At 42.5% G+C, this 18,988-nt stretch overlaps 1 protein-coding gene and 2 long non-coding RNA genes across 3 annotated transcripts in view; 1 reads left to right on the forward strand and 2 right to left on the reverse strand.

Annotated features, from left to right (window-relative positions):
- Nucleotides 1-18,988, reverse strand: part of LOC111953906 (cadherin-6-like) — a 93,875-nt gene that overhangs the window by 19,367 nt on the left and 55,520 nt on the right. The window lies entirely within an intron of this gene.
- LOC139023144 (uncharacterized) lies at nt 8,949-10,050 on the forward strand. Its single transcript, XR_011474294.1, has 2 exons — nt 8,949-9,296; nt 9,335-10,050. It is a non-coding gene; the product is annotated as an uncharacterized lncRNA (long non-coding RNA).
- Nucleotides 10,417-12,131, reverse strand: LOC139023103 (uncharacterized). The gene is made up of 5 exons (XR_011474251.1): nt 11,867-12,131; nt 11,725-11,776; nt 11,506-11,612; nt 11,002-11,074; nt 10,417-10,790 (listed from the first exon to the last, which is right to left on the reverse strand). It is a non-coding gene; the product is annotated as an uncharacterized lncRNA (long non-coding RNA).

Raw genomic sequence — 18,988 nt, forward strand, 5'->3', positions numbered from 1 at the left:
GAACAACAGCTTAGCTTGCTCTGACATTTTAATTCAGCCACCAAATCTCCTCAACATATTCATGTCTGGGAACTCATCAAAATCTTGTCTGCGTCCTGAATTGCACCGTATTCCATATATAGTGCACTTCCAGGGCCCATAGATATCTGGTCAAAAGTAGTGCCCTATACTGTATAGCCAAAAGGGTACTATTTGGGACACACTTGTCCTTCCTCTCTTTCCTCCTGCTGTTCCCCCTCCTTTTTTATTTATATTTTAGAGCATTCAGAAAGTATTCAGACCCTTTGACTTTTTCCAAATTTTGTTACTTTACAGCCTTATTCTAAAATGTATTCCATTCTTCTACTGAATCTACTGAAATATCACATTTACATAAGCATTCAGAGCCTTTACTCAGTACTTTGTTGAAGCACCTTTGGCAGCGATTACAGCCTCGAGTCTTCTTGGGTATGACGCTACAAGCTTGGCATATTTGGGGAGTTTATTTCATTCTTCTTTGCAGATCCTCTCAAGCTCTGTCAGGTTAGATGGGGTTGTTGCTGTACAGCTATTTTCTGGTCTCTCCAGAGATGTTCAATCGGGTTTAAGTCTGGCTGGGCCACTCAAGGACATTCCAGAGACTTGTCCCGAAGTCACTCCTGTGATGTCTTGGCTGTGTGCTTAGGGTCGATGTCCTGTTGGAAGGTGAACCTTTGCCCCAGTCTGAGGTCCTGAGTGCTCTGGAGCAGGTTATCATCAAGCATCTCTCAGTACTTTGCTCCGTTCATCTTTCCCTTGATCCTGACTAGTCTCCCAGTCCCTGATGCTGAAAAACATTCCTACAGGATGATGCTGCCACCACCATTCTTCACCGTAGGAAAGTTGCCAGGTTTCCTCCTGACATGATGCTTGGCATTCAGGCCAAAGAGTTAAATATTGGTTTTATTACATCAGAGAATCTATTTTCTCAAGGTCTGAGAGTCCTGTTAATGCGAGTGTAGCGAAATGCTTGTGCTTCTAGTTCCGACAGTGTAGCAATATCTAACATGTAATCAAACAGTTCCACAACAGCTACTACCTAATACACACAAATCTAAGTAAAGGAATGGAATAAGAATATATACATATACATATATGGATGAGGAAAGACAGAGCAGCATAGGCTAGATTCAATAGATGGTATAAAATACAGCATATACATTAGATGAGTAATGCAAGATATGTAAACATTATTAAAGTGGCCTTATTAAAGTGTCTAGTGATCCATTTATTAAAGTGGCCAATGATTTCAAGTCTGTATGAAGGCAGCAGCCTCTCTGTCTTAGTGATGGCTGTTTAACAGTCATGACAGCCTTAAGAGAGAAGCTGTTTTTCAGTATTTCGGTCCCAGCTTTGATGCACCTGTACTGACCTCGCATTCTGGATGGTAGCAGCGTGAACAGGCAGTGGCTCAGGTGGTTGTTGTCCTTGATGATCTTTTTGGCCTTCCTGTGACCACGGGTGCTGTAGGTGTCCTAGAGGGCAGGTAGTTTGCCACTGGTGATGCATTGTGCAGACCGCACCACCCTCTTGAGAGCCTTGCGGATGTGGGCGGTGCAGTTGCCGTACCAGGCGGTGCAGTTGCCGTACCAGGCGGTGATGCAGCGCGACAGGATGCTCTCAATTGTGCATCTGTAAAAGTTTGTGAGGGTTTTGGGTGACAAACCAAATTTCTTCAGCCTCCTGAGGTTGAAGAGGTGCTGTTGCGCCTTCTTCACCACACTGTCTGTGTGGGTGGACCATTTCAGTTTGTCCGTGATGTGTATGCCGAGGAACTTAAAATGTTCCACCTTCTCCACTGCTGTCCCGTCGTGTGGATAGGAGGGTGCTCCCTCTGCTGTTTCCAAAAGTCCATGATCATCTCCTTTGTTTTGTTGACGTTGAGTGAGAGTTTGTTTTGCTGACACCACACTCCGAGTGCCCTCACCTCCTCCCTGTAGGCCGTCTCGTCGTTGTTGGTAATCAAGCCTACGACTGTTGTGTCATCTGCAAACTTGATGATTGAGTTGGAGGTGTGCATGGCCACGCAGTCATGGGTGAACAGGGAGTACAGGAGGGGGCTGAGCACGCACCCTTGTGGGGCCCCAGTGTTGAGGATCAGCGAAGTGAAGATGTTGTGGAGGAAGTCCAGGACCAAATTGCACAGGGGCGGGGTTGAGACCCAGGTTCTCTAGCTTAATGATGAGCTTGGAGGGTACTATGGTGTTGAATGCTGAGCTGTAGTCAATTAACAGCATTCTTACATAGGTATTCCTCTTGTCCAGATGGTGCAGTGTGCAGTGTTGTGGCGATTGCATCGTCTGTGGACCTATTAGGGCGGTAAGCAAATTGAAGTGGGTCTAAGGTGACAGGTAATGTGTAGGTGATATGATCCTTGACTAGCCTCTCAAAGCACTTCATGGTGTCAAAAGTGAGTGCCACAGGGCGATAGTCATTTAGTTCAGTTACCTTTGCCTTCTGGGGTACAGGAACAATGGTGGCCATCTTGAAGCATGTGGGGACAGCTTTCAGTTTTGCGCGAATGCCACCATCTATCCACAGTTTCTGGTCATGTGCCTTTTACTGAGGAGTGGCCCACTCTACCATAAAGTGCTGATTTGCAGAGTGCTTCAGAGATGGTTGTCCTTCTGGAAGATTCTAACATCTACACAGAGGAACTCTGGAGCTCTCTCAGAATGACCATCGGGTTGTTGGTCTCCTCCCTGAACAAGGCTCTTCTCCCCCAATTGCTCAGTGTGGCCAGCTCTAGGTAGAGCCTTGACTTGACTAAACTTCTTCCATTTAAGAATGATGGAGGCCATTGTGTTCTTGGGAACCTTCAATGCTGCAGACACTTTTGCGTACCCTTCCCCAGATCTGTGCCTCGACACAATCCTGTCTCTGAGCTCTACGGACAATTCCTTCAAACTCATGGCTTGGTTTTTGTTCTGACATGCACTGTCAACTGTCGGACCTTATATAGACAGGTGCGTGCCTTTACAAATCATGTCCAATCAATTTAATTTAGCACAGGTGGATTCCTATCAAGTTGTAGAAGCATTGCAAAGGGTCTGAATACGGATGAATACTGAATATATGTAAATAAGGTATGCATCTTTTTTATTTGTAATAAATTAGCAACATTTTCAAAAAACAGTTTTCGCTTTGTCATTATGGGTATTGTGTGTAGATTCATGAGGAATTGTTTTCATTTCATCCATTTTAGAATAAGGCTGTATTGTTACTGAATTCAGGAACGTGAGTTTTTGTACATTTTTCAAGATGTACTCTTTTTTTTTATAGACTCTTCCAAATAGTATATCATACACTGCAGATGGGGGAATCCTGGGAACGTTATGCTTCATTGACATTTGATAAACTTGTTATCCCACTTTAGAGACAGGTAGAAGAAAAATGCCTTGAATGATTTTCTCTCTTTCGAGAGACCCCTCATTCTTTACGCCCATTAAGTATAGTTCACACCCTCTTAAGCCTTAGCCCCACCCATCTCTTTCAATATTTAAAAGCATGAGTAAGCATGTCATTGTCCTCCAGAAAGTACACTCCAAAAATTAGGGGTTCAACTTCTTCTAAGATCCTCAAAGTACTTGGCACTGAAAATTGCCCCCAATAGATTCTTCCAAGAACCCCATAGGAGGTTGGGTTCATCGAGGAACCTCCTTAGTTGGTGAGGGTTCTTGCAAGAAGCTAACTGCCGAACTGAAGCATTTTGATTTGAATTTGAAAGGACAGCAGGTGCAGGCATTTAAATGAAAAATGCAAAGGGCTCCTCAATTTAAGTTCAAGTTTGTCCCTTGTATGATCTAAATTGGTATTGTTTCATAATGATACCATCGATCTTTTCATATTTGTGCAAATATTTCTAAAGCAGAAAATGGACACAATTCAGGGGATATCAATCAACAAAGAAGTAAGAATATGTAGGCTATAAGAATATGTTGAAGGCTAGCTGTATTGGGTGCAGATGACTGAACTGCTCATTTTTGTGTCTGTCTCTACAGGTATACAGACGAGGAGGCATACAAAGGTATGCCAATTGGTATTGGTTTGTTATGCAGATCACATGTACCTCTTCAATGAAAATCCCATAGGCCTCTGCATTATGGACAAGGTATGTGTATGAACACCATTATATCAAATTAAAAAAATTCATGCACATTTATAACAAAAAAACAAGGTATGAATACTGTTGTGTGCATATTTTGTTAAACTGTAATCTGTAGAATTACTATTTTTGGGATTCACAGACACTCCCTCCCTATAACAGGAAACCTGTTCGATCCCCATGCACTGCAAAATCATTCTGGCTATGGATATGGAGAACATCAACACATTAACATCAACATACCAGAGGATATACCAGTTGGACTTGAGGCTCTGCTGGGAGTTTAATATTGTGTTATTGTTATGCTTATTATTAATAATACAAAAAATAATAGGGGAGGGGGGTAGTTAAAAAATTAACCCCAAAACGTTCTTCAAAGGTTCTTCGAGGATCCATTAAAAGGGGTTCTTTGAAAAACCCTTTTAATGGGTTCTTTGAAGAACTTATAGGGGTTCTTCTACAGTTTCAATTTGAAGAACCCCTAAAGGATACTCCAGGAACCTCTTATTTTTTAGAGTGTAGTCTCTATTATGCCCCTCAATTATCTCGGCCAATCATGGACCCTTCCTTTCTTCCTTCATAGCTCATGTATTCATATTTACGGACCCCGGACCAGCTTGTAATTAAGGCATATGAATGTTCATATGTTAAAGAAGACATAATATTTTTTTTCAAAAGCCCTGCTTTGAAGTAGGATATAGCATCAAAAGCCTACGATCCTGAATCCGGTCACATAATGTGGTGTGTGACTTGCTAGCTTCTGGTGCTGGACAGATGGAGTATGTTAGATTGTTCAGTCAGTAAATTCAATCAGGTGGATGAGCACTGCAACAGTATGAATGTGTCCCAAATTGCACCCTATTCCCTATGCAGTGCACTACTTTTGACCAGAGCCCTATGGGTGTGTGGGCCCTGGTCAAAAGTAATGCACTACATGAGAAATAGGGCACCATTTGGGACGAAGACAGTATGCACCCTACTCCTAACTCTCTCTCTCTCTCTCTACAATATGAATGGCTTTTTATTTCAGGTGCTGGAAGGCTTTATATAACTAATTCATTGTGTTCTGTGTGATAACAAAGCTGTGGAAGCAAAATGGCTGCCTTTTAAGTTTAGTATCTTTAACATGTCTGTGTTTGTTGTAAACACTGAAAGATATGATCATCGTGTTTTCCACCTATCTAACCAAGTTGGGAGAAGCTAGCTACTGACTGTCTATATTTGTGGTTATGTTGTGCTGACCATGTACCTCTCCTCTGGTGTGGCAGGTAGCCGAGTGGTTAAGAGTGTTGGACCAGTAACCAGAAGGTTGGTTGTTCAAATCCCTGAGCTGGCAAGGTGGAAAAGTCTGTATTTCTGTCCTTGATCAAGGCAGTTAACCCGCAACAACAACAACTGCTTTGTGTACGTTGATTAAGGCAGCCCCCACACCTCTCTGATTCAGAGGAGTTGGATTAAAGGTAGAAGGCACATTTCAGTTAAATGCATTCAGTTGTGCAACTGACTGGTTATCTTCTTGTTCCTCTCCCATCACCTGCTCCCTCTCCCAATGAGAGACATTTACATTTTAGTAATTTAGCAGACAGTCATATCCAGAGCAACTAGGGTTAAGTACCTTGCTCAAGGTCACATCAACAGATTTTTCACCTAGTCCGCTTGGGGATTCAAACCAGCAACCTTTTGATTACTGGCACAATGCTCTTAACCGCTAGGCTATCTGCCACCGATAGACAGAGAGTGTGACATATTCCGTCCAATCTTGTTTGTATGGACACAGAGTGAGCGCTCGGGGTCTGCTCGTTTGGTTTTGAGGGGTTTAGCATCATTCCCTCATTCCCCTGAAGGATATTACACAGCCAGCTCAGTGTATCGAACCCCTGCTCTCCTCTCCTGCTTACTGCACTAAGGTTTGTGATCCCTCCGTCTCCCTCCTCTTCTAGTCACCCACCCTACCCCTTTCTATGGTGGAAGTGAATTTACAGCCGCCCACCCGGGTCCCTGCTACTCAAATTAGGAGAAAAACCTCTCCCGAAAATCAATCTGTCAGCCAGACGTGGATCCACAATGGCTCCTGATAAATTTCTCTTGAAAATTCAATAAAAGACTCACCAGGGGGAAGAAAGCATTGATCATGGCCACCAGGATACCTCCACACGTCGATGCAGGGCCCTTTCTCCTCCGTCCTCCATGATATCAAATCATAATGAAATAAAGCAAAGGAGGAATATGTCCCAAATGGCACTCTATTCCCTATTTAGTGAACTTCTTTAGTGTGTCATTTGGGAAGCACCCAAGGAAGATGCTCCAGTACTAGTGCTACAGGAGAGCTTTGGCCTTTTGTGGAGCGAGTTTCTGTTCTGTAGGTCACCCATGCTCTATTAGATTAAGAACTATTCTATTTTATTACACACAATAAAGAGGTCACAAGACAGTAGTTTTTGAAAGGCAACATTAACCAACTCCACAAGATCCATAAATCCTAACATTTTAAGTGTAATAATAATAATAATCAATACATTCCTAAAAATAATGATATCACATACGTTTTTACCTTAATTCTGCATATTAGGAGCAGGAATATTGTAGACGTTTTTCTTTTAAATTAATGTATATCATCAGCACAGAAAATGGCATGGTGGTCCAGACATATTTAGCTGCCATTTGAGTATCACAGAGCTATAGGGTATACAATATGTATGGTTTTAGACAAGGCCCTTAGGTCAACCAGCCAGTTACCCTTTTAGCCCTTCAGTCTACCGCCAAATAGTCTGGGTGTGTCCCAAATGGCACACTATCCCCTATACATATGGACTTATACACTTAATAACATTATTATTTAAATAACATAACAAAGTGGTAACTATTTCATCATTGGGATACACATAGGCACTTGAGGAACTCAACTTTTGTAAGCCTCATTTAAAACATGTTCCAGAATACTGACAACTACTAAGTATTTTTTTAAACATTCCAATTTGGGCTGGATGTGTCAATGTGTAGTTCCTACATGCATAATCTATGAGTATAATTACTGTAGTACCTCAGTTATCCACGAAATCCCTAGTTTGAAAGCGACATCATGCACCCACAGCAGAGCATGAGAGAAAGCGAGAGAGCAATGACGTGGTGCACATATCTGCGCGTACAGTGGTTCCTCCTTTAAAAGTTGCGAGCTTGCACCGCGGGATTTAGAGGTACCCAGTGTCATGGCTTCATTGCTCCAGACCACCACAAGGGGGAGATAGAGCACTCATTATGCATTTGGGTCTCAAGGTTTTTTTATGACCAATCATATCGAGTGGTTCCATTTTGACGCGAGCCACCCTTGCCCTTGTGGCGTTCTTCAACAAAGATGGCTGACAAAACATTATGTTGGAACCAGATGTAAGTTGTTATAACGTCATAACGAGTCAAGCAAAACATTTACAATTGAGAGGAATATGTTAGTTAATGTAAAGACAAACATTTGTGCATATTTTTTTATCATAAAGTTAATTTATGAAAATCACTATTTAGCAAGTTATCTGACTAGCTAACATTAGCCAGCTAGCTAGTGTTAGGACAATGCATTTGTAATTCGTGTTGTTTAATGTTTTAGGGACTCCTGAGAAAACCAGCAAACCAGGCTGTCGTCTTGTGAAACAGTGGATGTAAAAATCTAGCTAGCTAAAGCATTTACTGCTAATTGAATGTACAATTAGCAGTAAATGTGTAAGCTTGCTTTGCAATGCAGCTGAAGAAACATAGCTAGCTAACTATTTACTTGCTTATTGTGTAGTGGAGGATAAAAAGAACTGTATGCATATGGATGTGTAGCTAGCTACAGTATGTAGCCGATCTGTGCATGGACCCTAAAACGTTAGGTTCTAAACTAATATTCATACCAATCTATGAACCACAGCTATCATAGTTGTTGTATCAACTTCAAGTCTGAATGGCATTAATGAAGCCTATGGATAGAATAGAATACAATAACTTTATTGCGCCAAGGATGCAAGTCCTATATACATGTACTGTAGTTATTACCATGCATGAGATTCCCACATTGTAGCCTGTAACGTAAACTCACCCCATTCCGTTCAAATGTGCGCAACCGCAACATTCCTACGAGGCTACAAAGAAAACTAATGGGTTTGTACCGACTGTGTTGACTTCAAAATCAGGGGTGTGAACTACGTTTCTATTCAAGCGTTGATTGACATGGTAATGGCTCTATAGTATTGGAGAAAAGTTGAAAAAACGGACCCTCCGTTACATCGTGGCGTGTCATGTCGTAACGTACAGCACGCATAAAGCAACTATTTCTGTCTTACAATCTCTCTCCACCAGGTGTAGCACTTCTCTCATCGTTTAAAAACAAGAAATGGACAGTGACGGGGGTAAGGGGTGATACCTAGTCATTTTTTGCGTCATCATTGCATGCGATCATCATTCTCAAAGCCGCTGTTTACTTCTAAGATCACTTTAGCACCGCCCTAAAAACCTGATTCAAATTCGACACAAACCTTCAAATAGATATGTAATGACACATTATATAAACTCTTTATAGTGTTTTATTTCCATTTTAGAGGCGATAAGGTGATAAGTTGGACAGATCGAGTGAAGAAATGCTATTTTCCCACAAAACATCTCTCCTTCTCACTATCACGCATTAGTTTCGCTTCCCCACCCGCCATTTTTTTTAAAGACCCTACGGAGCTCATTGTCTTGTTGAATTATGCAGAAACGGGCAGCGTGGGGGTCATGTAATTGATTCTGTTGGAAAGGGGAGAAATTGTGCTTTACAATGGTATTGACATTACAGTTGATCTGGAATTATTAAGTTTTTGGGGCGCTAAAATAAGGTCAATTGTACGGACCAAGGTGATGTACAAAAGTGAGTGAGTTTACGTTACATTGAACATATCCACTGATCATGTACTCTTCTGTGGGGTTTTATAAGGTTTTTTGACATGCTTAACTAACTATAAGCTAGTAGGGCTTCTTATGCATTAAAGTTTGAATTACTGACTCATGTGAACCTACATTTTCCATTAGTCTCTACTCTTACCAGTGCTCTGTCTAACCATGAGGCCACAGCCTGAAATTGCAACAAATGTATCTGAGCATAAGATATGAACAAGCAGTCTGAAATGTGTGTGTGTTAGAAAGGGCGCTGTGGGCGCTGTACTGTGTGACCGAGACTGTGCTAATCTTAGAGAGACACAGGAGGGGGGTGAATCAGGGGACTGCTGACTGTGGTGTACAATAGACAATAACAGATAAACTATACACACGAAGAACATCTGTGAGGTTCTGAGTTATGCACTATAACCCAATACTATAACAAACGTAATTAGCAACTGTATTACATGTGATTGAATACTATAACAAACGTAATTAGCAACTGTATTACATGTGATTGAATACTATAACAAACGTAATTAGCAACTGTATTAAATGTGATTGGATATTGACAAACTGTTGGCCTGGGAGCCTGGGTGTCTGTGTGTGTGTGCTGGAAGTAACAGTTAGCCAGATAAGAGTGCTGGGAAGCTGTGGTTAGCCTTGAGCGAGAACAGTGGCCATTGTATACAGGTGYGAATAGCTCAGACAATATTACAGAGCTGTCTGACCTCAGTCTTTGGGGTGAAGGAGCGTAATCTACACAGCAACAGCGTCGGGACATCACATGCGCTAAGGGGCCAGGACTGGCTTAAGGCGCCAACATCAACGATAGGCTGGGTAAGTCTAAACCACGCCCAGTCTCTACTCTGACAGGCCGGCTCGGAAGTGGGAACTATCTCTGTCATGAGTATAATATACTATCTTTGTCAGGAACAAATCAGTTCTCTGTCTTATCCTGCGTGATGAAACATTGAACCCGTATATACGGAAATTGCATCTGCCATTTATTAACTTTTGAATTAAACAATTATTTTAACCAAGTTCAGGTGTCATATTGTTCCTATCTCAGTCGAACTTACGCAGCCTTAACACTTCCCTGGCAAATAAAGGTGCGGTTCAGGTATGAATCTCTGAGACATTCTTTTTCAGTCATATCAAACTCCATTATTTGAATGATGCTGTGTCTGCATGTATGTATTACAACTATACACTTCAACAATGTTTACCACTCCTGCTCCTGGAACATCAATGATTACACATTGTAACTATGCAATAGACTAGAAACATGATTGATTTGTAATATATATATATACAAAAAAATCTATGCATATCTAACTCCCTTCATCTGCATTAATCTGAGGACACAGGATAGTATTTCAATGAGATACTTAATTTCAACCAGTGGAGAATGTGAAACGCTTTATTGAAAGAAGTTCATTATCCAGGTGTTATAAATACATAAATGCATTATAATTATGATAATTGTAATATTATAAATACAAGTGCAATCTGTACTTCAATGCACATATGGTGTGCATTATAAAACGAGGAAGAAAGACGAGGTGGGGAGAGAGGTGTAGAAGACAGAAAGGGAAAGAGGTAAAAACAGCGGTAGACAGCATATGATTCATGAATTACTGTGCTACCCTAATATTCTCTCAGTTCATCACAATTGCGGTGTCTCCTAACCAGCCTTGGGCCCCCAGTTGGCCCGAAGGTTATCTTAAGAGCGGGTGAGGTGGCGATGACAGGACTGGCTTCCTCTCACATCAATACATACCTGCAGACGAGTGACAAATGGATAGAGAGAGAGCATGATTAAGCCTTGTTTTTTTTTTATTCTAACACGGTCAGTCATCTTAAATCAGGAGGTGAAATGCAAAACTGACCTTGGATCATTAACTCCGGGACTACTACATCGATGTCTGTAGTTCAATGTAAAGCATCTCTATAATAATACTTCCTGTTGACCTGACCAAGTGACATCTCACCTATGATCATGCTGTGCCCTCTGTGTCAGCCAGTTCAGATGCGGGAGGGGTTCACCAAAACAGCTGATATAACCTAGAGGATTTAGGGAGAAGGGGGAGAGGGGATGAAGTGAATAAGAGAGACTGTTATTGTGTGTGTGTGTGTGGTCTCACCTGGTGTCCACACTAATTGGCTACAGAGTACTTTATGCTAAAAAACAGACACATGAGGACAAACAATAGAAGATAATGTCAATAGAAGATACTTTATGGGATGCAGACACAAATCGGAGTGTGCCGGAAACATTTAAATATAGAGGGCTATGTGTCTCACCACTTGGTTATTGCAAGGCTAACCCCCAGGGAAAATTATAGTCCAGTGAAAATGGCTGTGTTTATGCGGTGTAAATCTGAAAATTAGCAGCTGACATCTCAAGCGTTTTTTAATTAATATATGTGAGACAGGTTCCATGTACCACAAGACAGGCAGAGACGGAGAAAAGGAACACAGAACAGTTTAATTACCTCTGGTTATGGACACTTTTGCCAGCAATAAAGCTTCCACGGCCTGTTCCTCGGACAGTGAACATCTGGCAATATCTACATTTTCGACCCCTTGATCAGCTCGCTCTCTGAAAGTAAAGAAAACAGCTTATTTTTTATAGATATGAAAACAATAACTTAGATATGACCGTTCAATCTAAAGCAGCAGATTTTTAGGATATACAGCCCAGTGCTGCTTACCTGAGATGCCATCATCAAACAGACCTTCTTCGTAGGTGTCCGCTTTGACTTCCTTTGTTTGGAAAAAAGTTGCTTTCAGAACAATTATTTTTGATGGAATATAAAAAAAGGTTTTGCTCTCGACAAAAAGACACAAATGTACCTCCATAAGAATGTTCCTGTGAATAACCACACCTTCATACAAACGCGCTACTGTATGCAGAATTCTTGACGCACAACCGAAGATGCTGCCATATCCTGCCAGCACGCCCACAAGCGAGCCACTCAGGAGCAGAATGATGATGCGTGGAAGAGGGAAAGGAATGAGATGGGAACAGCAATTTGTTGCAATTTGGGGTGGAGGGCTAATAGCTGAACAATAGACTATTCAACCTTTACTTAATACACTAATAGCCGAGCTAAGTGTGANTCCCTGACGACCAAGGGGTAGCTTACTACTCAATGTAATAAAGTAATGACTTTTAAAATAAGTTACCTTACACGTTATGTTGGCTGACAATTTGTTCGCTACACTGTCCTTACGGACCACATAGCATATCATTACAGCAGTATGTACCGGTATGTTAGCTAGCTACCTAACGTTAGTAGTTAAACATCAAACTTGCCAGTATATTAACTATAGGCTATCTAACTACCCAACGTTTATTGACTTGATTATTCTCGTCATTCTTAGCTTAACTAAATGGTATTGTCGTTGTACTTTCTCAATGGACATTTGGGTGCTTTCGTAAATTCGCTCTGGCTGTCTATAGGCTGGACAATAGAACTAGTCAAAATTCACCCAAGGCTGAAAAACTGGAACACTAGCGCGAGCCCATTAATGGAATCGAACGTTCGCAGAGCCTGTTTTGACTGGAGTGATGCTTAGAATTCCACAAAAAATGTATCTCTTTTATTTCACCACTACAATCTGTTTGTTGGACAAAACTGGAAAAAACTACTTGTGTAGAAAGTAAATATCTGCACCTCGATGGTGTCAACTGTGCTTATGACTACGTAATGAAAAAGTTGGGTAAAAATAAAAACTTCTGACTATAACTGGTCTACCGATCAATGACAAATGAGCTCGCTGCCCAGACTTACACAATTACAAAGAGGAGATTCTTCTGATTAAAATGGTGCCCGTGTAACAGTTTTGCCTCCGTCCCTCTCCTCGCCCCTACCTAGGCTTGAACCAGGGACCCTCTGCACACATAGATAACAGCCACCCTCAAAGCATTGTTACACATAACTCCACAAAAGCAGCAGCCCTTGCTAGGGGAACAACTACTTCAAGGTCTCAGAGCGAGTGACAACACCGATTGAAACGCTATTAGCGCGCACCCCGCTAACTAGCTATCGGTTACACCTGATTTGAAAAAAAATCTAAATATACACATTGTGAGATATTTGGCAAAATAGACAGACATGCCTATATTTCCCCCATAGGAAACAATGGGAAGACCGCAGAGTTCGAATATTATTTTTGTTGTTTACATTTTAACTATAAAACAATGTGAGCAGGTCTCATTGAAAAACAATAGCGAAGCAGGCATTGTGACGTTGAACAATGAGCTGGGAATAGAACGTTCGGAAGGCAAGTTGGTGCCACGGTGCTCAATAGAACTAATAGGAGCTGGCAGGGTGAAAAATGCACTAAAATAAGGCCTGTTTTTTCGCGATTACTTTAAATTGACGGCAAGCAGCTGGGAAATATGGTCATATTATGAAACTGGGCTCCACGGCAGATGCAATGAACTAGTTTTTATCAGAAAAGAACGTTGTTAAAAATGTAATGTGTTCAGCCTACTATCTACATGGGTTTCAGAGCACTCTCGTCTGAGTGTACCAGAGCGAAGAATAATTACTTTACGAGCGCTCAACACCCGTTGAATATGGCCGGTGTCAGTAAACGTCGGATAAAAAGCATAATTAAATTGTTTCCAGCAGCACATTTACAGTCACCAACGCTCTGGTTAACATGAAAACTGACTTACCAGCTCTGCTAGGGCAAGTAAAATGGTCAGAGTGGTCTCTTTTGTGTCTGGAAGTAGCTAGCCAACGTTAGCTTGGGTGCTTGACTGCCGTTGTAAGGCCAGAGCGCTCAAATCAACCCTACTCCTCGGCCCGAACGTCCAGTGTGCGCTCCGAGAGCGAAACGGTCTGAATTTACAAACTGACAATTTTTCTCTGAATGGAAACACCATAGTATTAATCAAATTAATTAATTAATTAATTTCATTATAATCATATACCATATACTATGTTATTACAAAAATGGTTTTAAATTCTCTGGTAATGTCAATACGGAATACGATCAAATGCTTCTCAAAGATGCCCTCTGGTGGTCAAACTAGCAATAACTTGTAGTAACAGAATAAATGGCTGAGAATTAAATGACATGCCACAGAATGCTGCAACAGCATGCAGGGTGTGCCTCAGTATGGCGCAGATTTTATAGGAGGAACCACTGTATATGACGTAGTACGCAATTTTAGTGTACCATTTTTGGCTCATGAGCGCTACAGAACTATACAAACTAATGGAGAATCTCTTTAAGTACAAAAGTGTCAGTGATCAACCTTAACATGTGTTTACAATACAACAGAACATTTTTGCTCTCCAAGATGGCGTAGCAGTAGGACGTGTGTGTTTGTCTTTGTCTTATCCCGTGTAAATAGCCAATCTTTTTCATATATATCTTAATCTCACTTTCTATCTACAAACTAAATATACTTTCCTGCAACCCGCCTCACCCTATGTGGTACAGATCTGCTATTTCTATTCCTTATAACTGGAACTTCCATCAGGCTCTAGCCAGCTAACTAGCTACTAGTCTTTGTTAGCCACGGCTAGCAGTCTTCACTTTTTTCTCGGTCACCAGCCAGCCTTAGCTCAGACAACACCTGCCAGTCTGAACAGCGCGATATCAAGCCAGAGCATATCGGACTGCTTCTCTCTACCACATCACTGGATTTCTGCCGCTCTGGATCATTACACCGGATCATCGCAGCTAGCTAGCTGCAAACGACTGGCTACTGTTAGCTAACACCTCTGTCCTGAAGCAAGCACCAGCTAGCTTTGAGCTAGGCCCATATACCAGCTAATTCTAGGGCTACAATACCTACTTTGCCAATTTGCCTGGACCCTTTATTGTCGACAGGGAGCCCCGCCGATCCTTCACGACTGGACTGCCGACGTGATCGCCCAATGTGGTCTTAACAGGCTATTATGTTACGATGTCGCCGAAGAACCATCTACTTAGACTCGGCCCGCTATCTTTTCTGAACGCTGTGTCCTCTGCTCGCCTAGTGTAGTAGTGACTACCGAATGGCACCCTGACTCACCTATTGCTGCTCTTTTGACCCTATGATCACTCGGCTACACAGCTGATGCCCCGTGATTCAATAACACGGTACCTCATTTTGTTTACCTGTCCGCCCCAGCCTCGAACTAAGGTCCTGTATATACCTAATTGACCCTTTCTGCCCATTCATCGCCATTTACCCGTTGTTGTCTTAACTCTCCTGATCAACACCTGTGATTTCTTTATGCCTCTCTCTAATGTCAATATGCCGTGTCTACTGCTGTCTGGCTAGTTCTTATTCTTTTATTTCACTGTAGAGCCCTCAGTACCGCTCAAAATGGCTTAGATAGCTCTTTTGTCCCACCCCACACACATGCGGAGACCTCACCAGGCTTAACTGGTGCTTCCAGAGAATGAAACCTCTCATCGTCACTCAACGCCTAGGGTTACCTCCACTAAACTCACAACCTACTATACCATTGTCAGTAAATTATGCCCTGAATCTATTTTACCACGGACAGAAATCTGCTCCTCTTATTCTTTGTCCCCAATGCACTAGACGACCAGTTCTTATAGCCTTTAGCCGTACCCTTATCCTACTCCTCCTCTATTCCTCTGGTGATCAGTAAAGCCCTGCCTTATCTCAGCTCACTGGTCATCATAGCAGGACCCACCCGTAGCATGTGCTCCAGCAGATATATTTCACTGGTCATCCCCAAAGCCAACTCCTCCTTTGGCCACCTTTCCTTCCAGTTCTCTGCTGCCAATGACTGGAATGAATTGCAAAAATCATTGAAGTTGGAGACTTATATCTCCCCCACTAACTTTAAGCATCAGCTGTCAGAGCAGCTTACCGATCATTGCACCTGTACACAGCCCATCTGTAAACAGCCCACCCAACTACCTCATCCCCATATTTTTATTTTGGTCGTTTACACTCCAGTATCTCTACTTGCACATTCATCTTCTGCCCATCTATCACTCCAGTGTTTAATTGCTAAATTGTAATTATTTTGCCACTATGGCCCATTTATTGCCTTACCTTTCTAATCGTACTACATTTGCACACACTGTATATAGATTGTTCTATTGTGTTATTGACTGTACGTTTGTTTATACCATGTGTAACTCTGTGTTGTTTGTGTCGCACTGCTTTGCTTTATCTTGGCCAGGTCGCAGTTGTAAATGAGAACTTGTTCTCAACTGGCCTACCTGGTTAAATAAAGGTGTTTTTTTATAATAAATGTAAAAAAACAGAATGACATTTACTCTTATTGGTGTCTAAAAATAACTATCTGAAAGCAACGCCAACTGGCTGGGTCAAAAATAACCCAACGTGTGTTCTCTCCTCTATTTACCCAGTTCTGGGGTGTTTTTAACCCAGCATTTTTTTTTTACTGTTGATATTTAAAACAGGTAGATTGCTACACTCACCCGACAAGTCAACGCATCTCATGTTTGGATACTGGTCACTTAATCTCCGTACATGGCAGACTGGGAGACCTTACGAGCTCTGTAAACAGCAGATAAACAGGTGCAACCAAACAACGGACTGGGTCGGGATGGGGGTGTTGAACTTGATGACGTCACAACGACTTGCAGGCAGTGGGTTCAGAACAAAAATGACAAAAACTGTAAAAAATATATATATATACAGTACCAGTCAAAAGATTGGACACACCTACTCATTCAATGGTTTTTCATGATTTTTTGTACTATTTTCTACATTGTAGAATATTAGTGAAGTCATCAAAACTATGTCATTGTCTTGTTGAAAAACAGAAGATAGTCCCACTAAGCGCAAACCAGATGGGATGGCGTATCACTGCAGAATGCTGTGTTAGCATTTGAATTCTAAATATATCACCGACAGTGTCACCAGCAAAGCACCCACTCCCACACAATCACACCTCCTCCTCCATGCTTCATGTTGGGAACCACACATGTGGAGATCATCCTTTCACCTACTCTGTGTCTCACAAAGACGGTCAAAATTGCAACATCCTCCAGCATGACCGGTTTGGCGATGGTGTGGGGTGGCATTTCTTTGACAGCCCTCCATGTGCTCGTCAGAGGTAGCCTGACTGCCATTAGGTACCGTACGGTACCATATGGTCTCACAAGGGGTCTGAGGATCTCATCTCGGTACCTAATGGCAGTCAGGCTACCTCTGACGAGCACATAGAGGGCTGTGCGGCCCCACAAAGAAATGCCACCCCACACCATCGCCAAACCGGTCATGCTGGAGGATGTTGCAGGCAGCAGAACGTTCTCCACGGCGTCTCCAGACTCTGTCACGTCTGTCACATGTGCTCAGTGTGAACCTGCTTTCATCTGTGAAGAGCACAGGGCGCCAGTGGCGACTGCCATTAGGTACCGAGATGAGATCCTCAGACCCCTTGTGAGACCATATGCTGACACATGCACATTTGTGGCCTGCTGGAGGTCATTTTGCAGGGCTCTGGCAGTGCTCCTCCTTGCACAAAGGCGGAGGTAGCGGTCCTGCTGCTGGGTTGTTGCCCTCCTACGGCCTCCTCCACGTCTCCTGATGTACTGGCCTGTCTCCTGGTAGCGCCTCCATGCTCTGGACACTACGCTGACAGACACAGCAAACCTTCTTGCCACAGCTCGCATTGATGTGCCATCCTGGATGAGCTGCACTACCTGAGCCACTTGTGTGGGTTGTAGACTCCGTCTCATGCTACCACTAGAGTGAAAGCACCGCCAGCATTCAAAAGTGACCAAAACATCAGCCAGGAAGCATAGGAACTGAGAAGTGGTCTGTGGTCACCACCTGCAGAACCACTCCTTTATTGGGGGTGTCTTGCTAATTGCCTATAATTTCCACCTTTTGTCTATTCCATTTGCACAACAGCATGTGAAATGTATTGTCAATCAGTGTTGCTTCCTAAGTGGACAGTTTGATTTCACAGAAGTGTGATTGACTTGGAGTTACATTGTGTTGTTTAAGTGTTCCCTTTATTTTTTTGAGCAGTGTATATATATTTATATTCCGGACTCTTATATTGTTCGTTCTGATACGTCTTAATTTCTTTATTTTAACTTTTTGGAGTATGTGCATATTGTTGTGTATTATTAAACACACAAGAATTTAGCTGCTCCTGCAATAACATCATCAAATCTGTGAATGCGACCAATAAACTTTGATTTGATTTGTGCTCCGCCAGAGACCAAGGCTTTGCCATGGCGCAGGTACAAAAAGTGTTTCTGTCTGTGCCATATTACAAACTCCAACGCCCAGCGGGGGATGGGGGAGCATGAAAAGATGCTGAGAGCAGAGCTAGGCCCCACTTTCCCTACCACCACCACCCTGGGAGTCTCCGAGACTGGGCTGCTCCCCACAGATCCCCACATAGCCTATGTGTGACTCAAATGGCACCCTAGTACCTTTGAGTTGCGCTACTTTTGACCAGGGTGCATAGGGCGCTGATGAAAAGTAGTGCTGTGCATTATGTAGGGAATAATGTGCCATTTGGAACACATTTCAGGAAGGCGCTGACTGACACACAGCTAGACTGACTTGGGAACGCCGAGTAGGAACCAGCCTAGCCTGATGCATTATGTCTCTGTTCACTTGCTTTTTTCCTTCAATGTTTCCCGATTTCCAGCCCATTACTGTGGGGTAAACAGGGCCAGGCAGTGAAAGGAGTGTAGCAAAGGGGAGCGCGGGAGAAAATAGATAGAATATAACTGCCCGCTTGGGAGGAGCGGAGAGACCATACCCACAAGGCCTAACAAACCATTGGGGCCTATCAGGGTCTGTAAATACTTTATGAGATATGATGGTACAGTACAAATACTCCTCAACCACAGGCCATTAACCATTTTCACTATGAATGTGCCCTTTGGTAAAGCAGGAAAATAATCAAATAAGCAAACAAACTCTTCCCCAGTGACAGCCCAGGCTCTCTTTAGGCCGATATGTTGCTCGACTGCTAATGAGACTCCGTGTACGGT

The sequence above is a fragment of the Salvelinus sp. IW2-2015 genome, linkage group LG27 (assembly GCF_002910315.2).
Source record: "Salvelinus sp. IW2-2015 linkage group LG27, ASM291031v2, whole genome shotgun sequence".
Lineage (NCBI taxonomy): Eukaryota > Metazoa > Chordata > Actinopteri > Salmoniformes > Salmonidae > Salvelinus > Salvelinus sp. IW2-2015.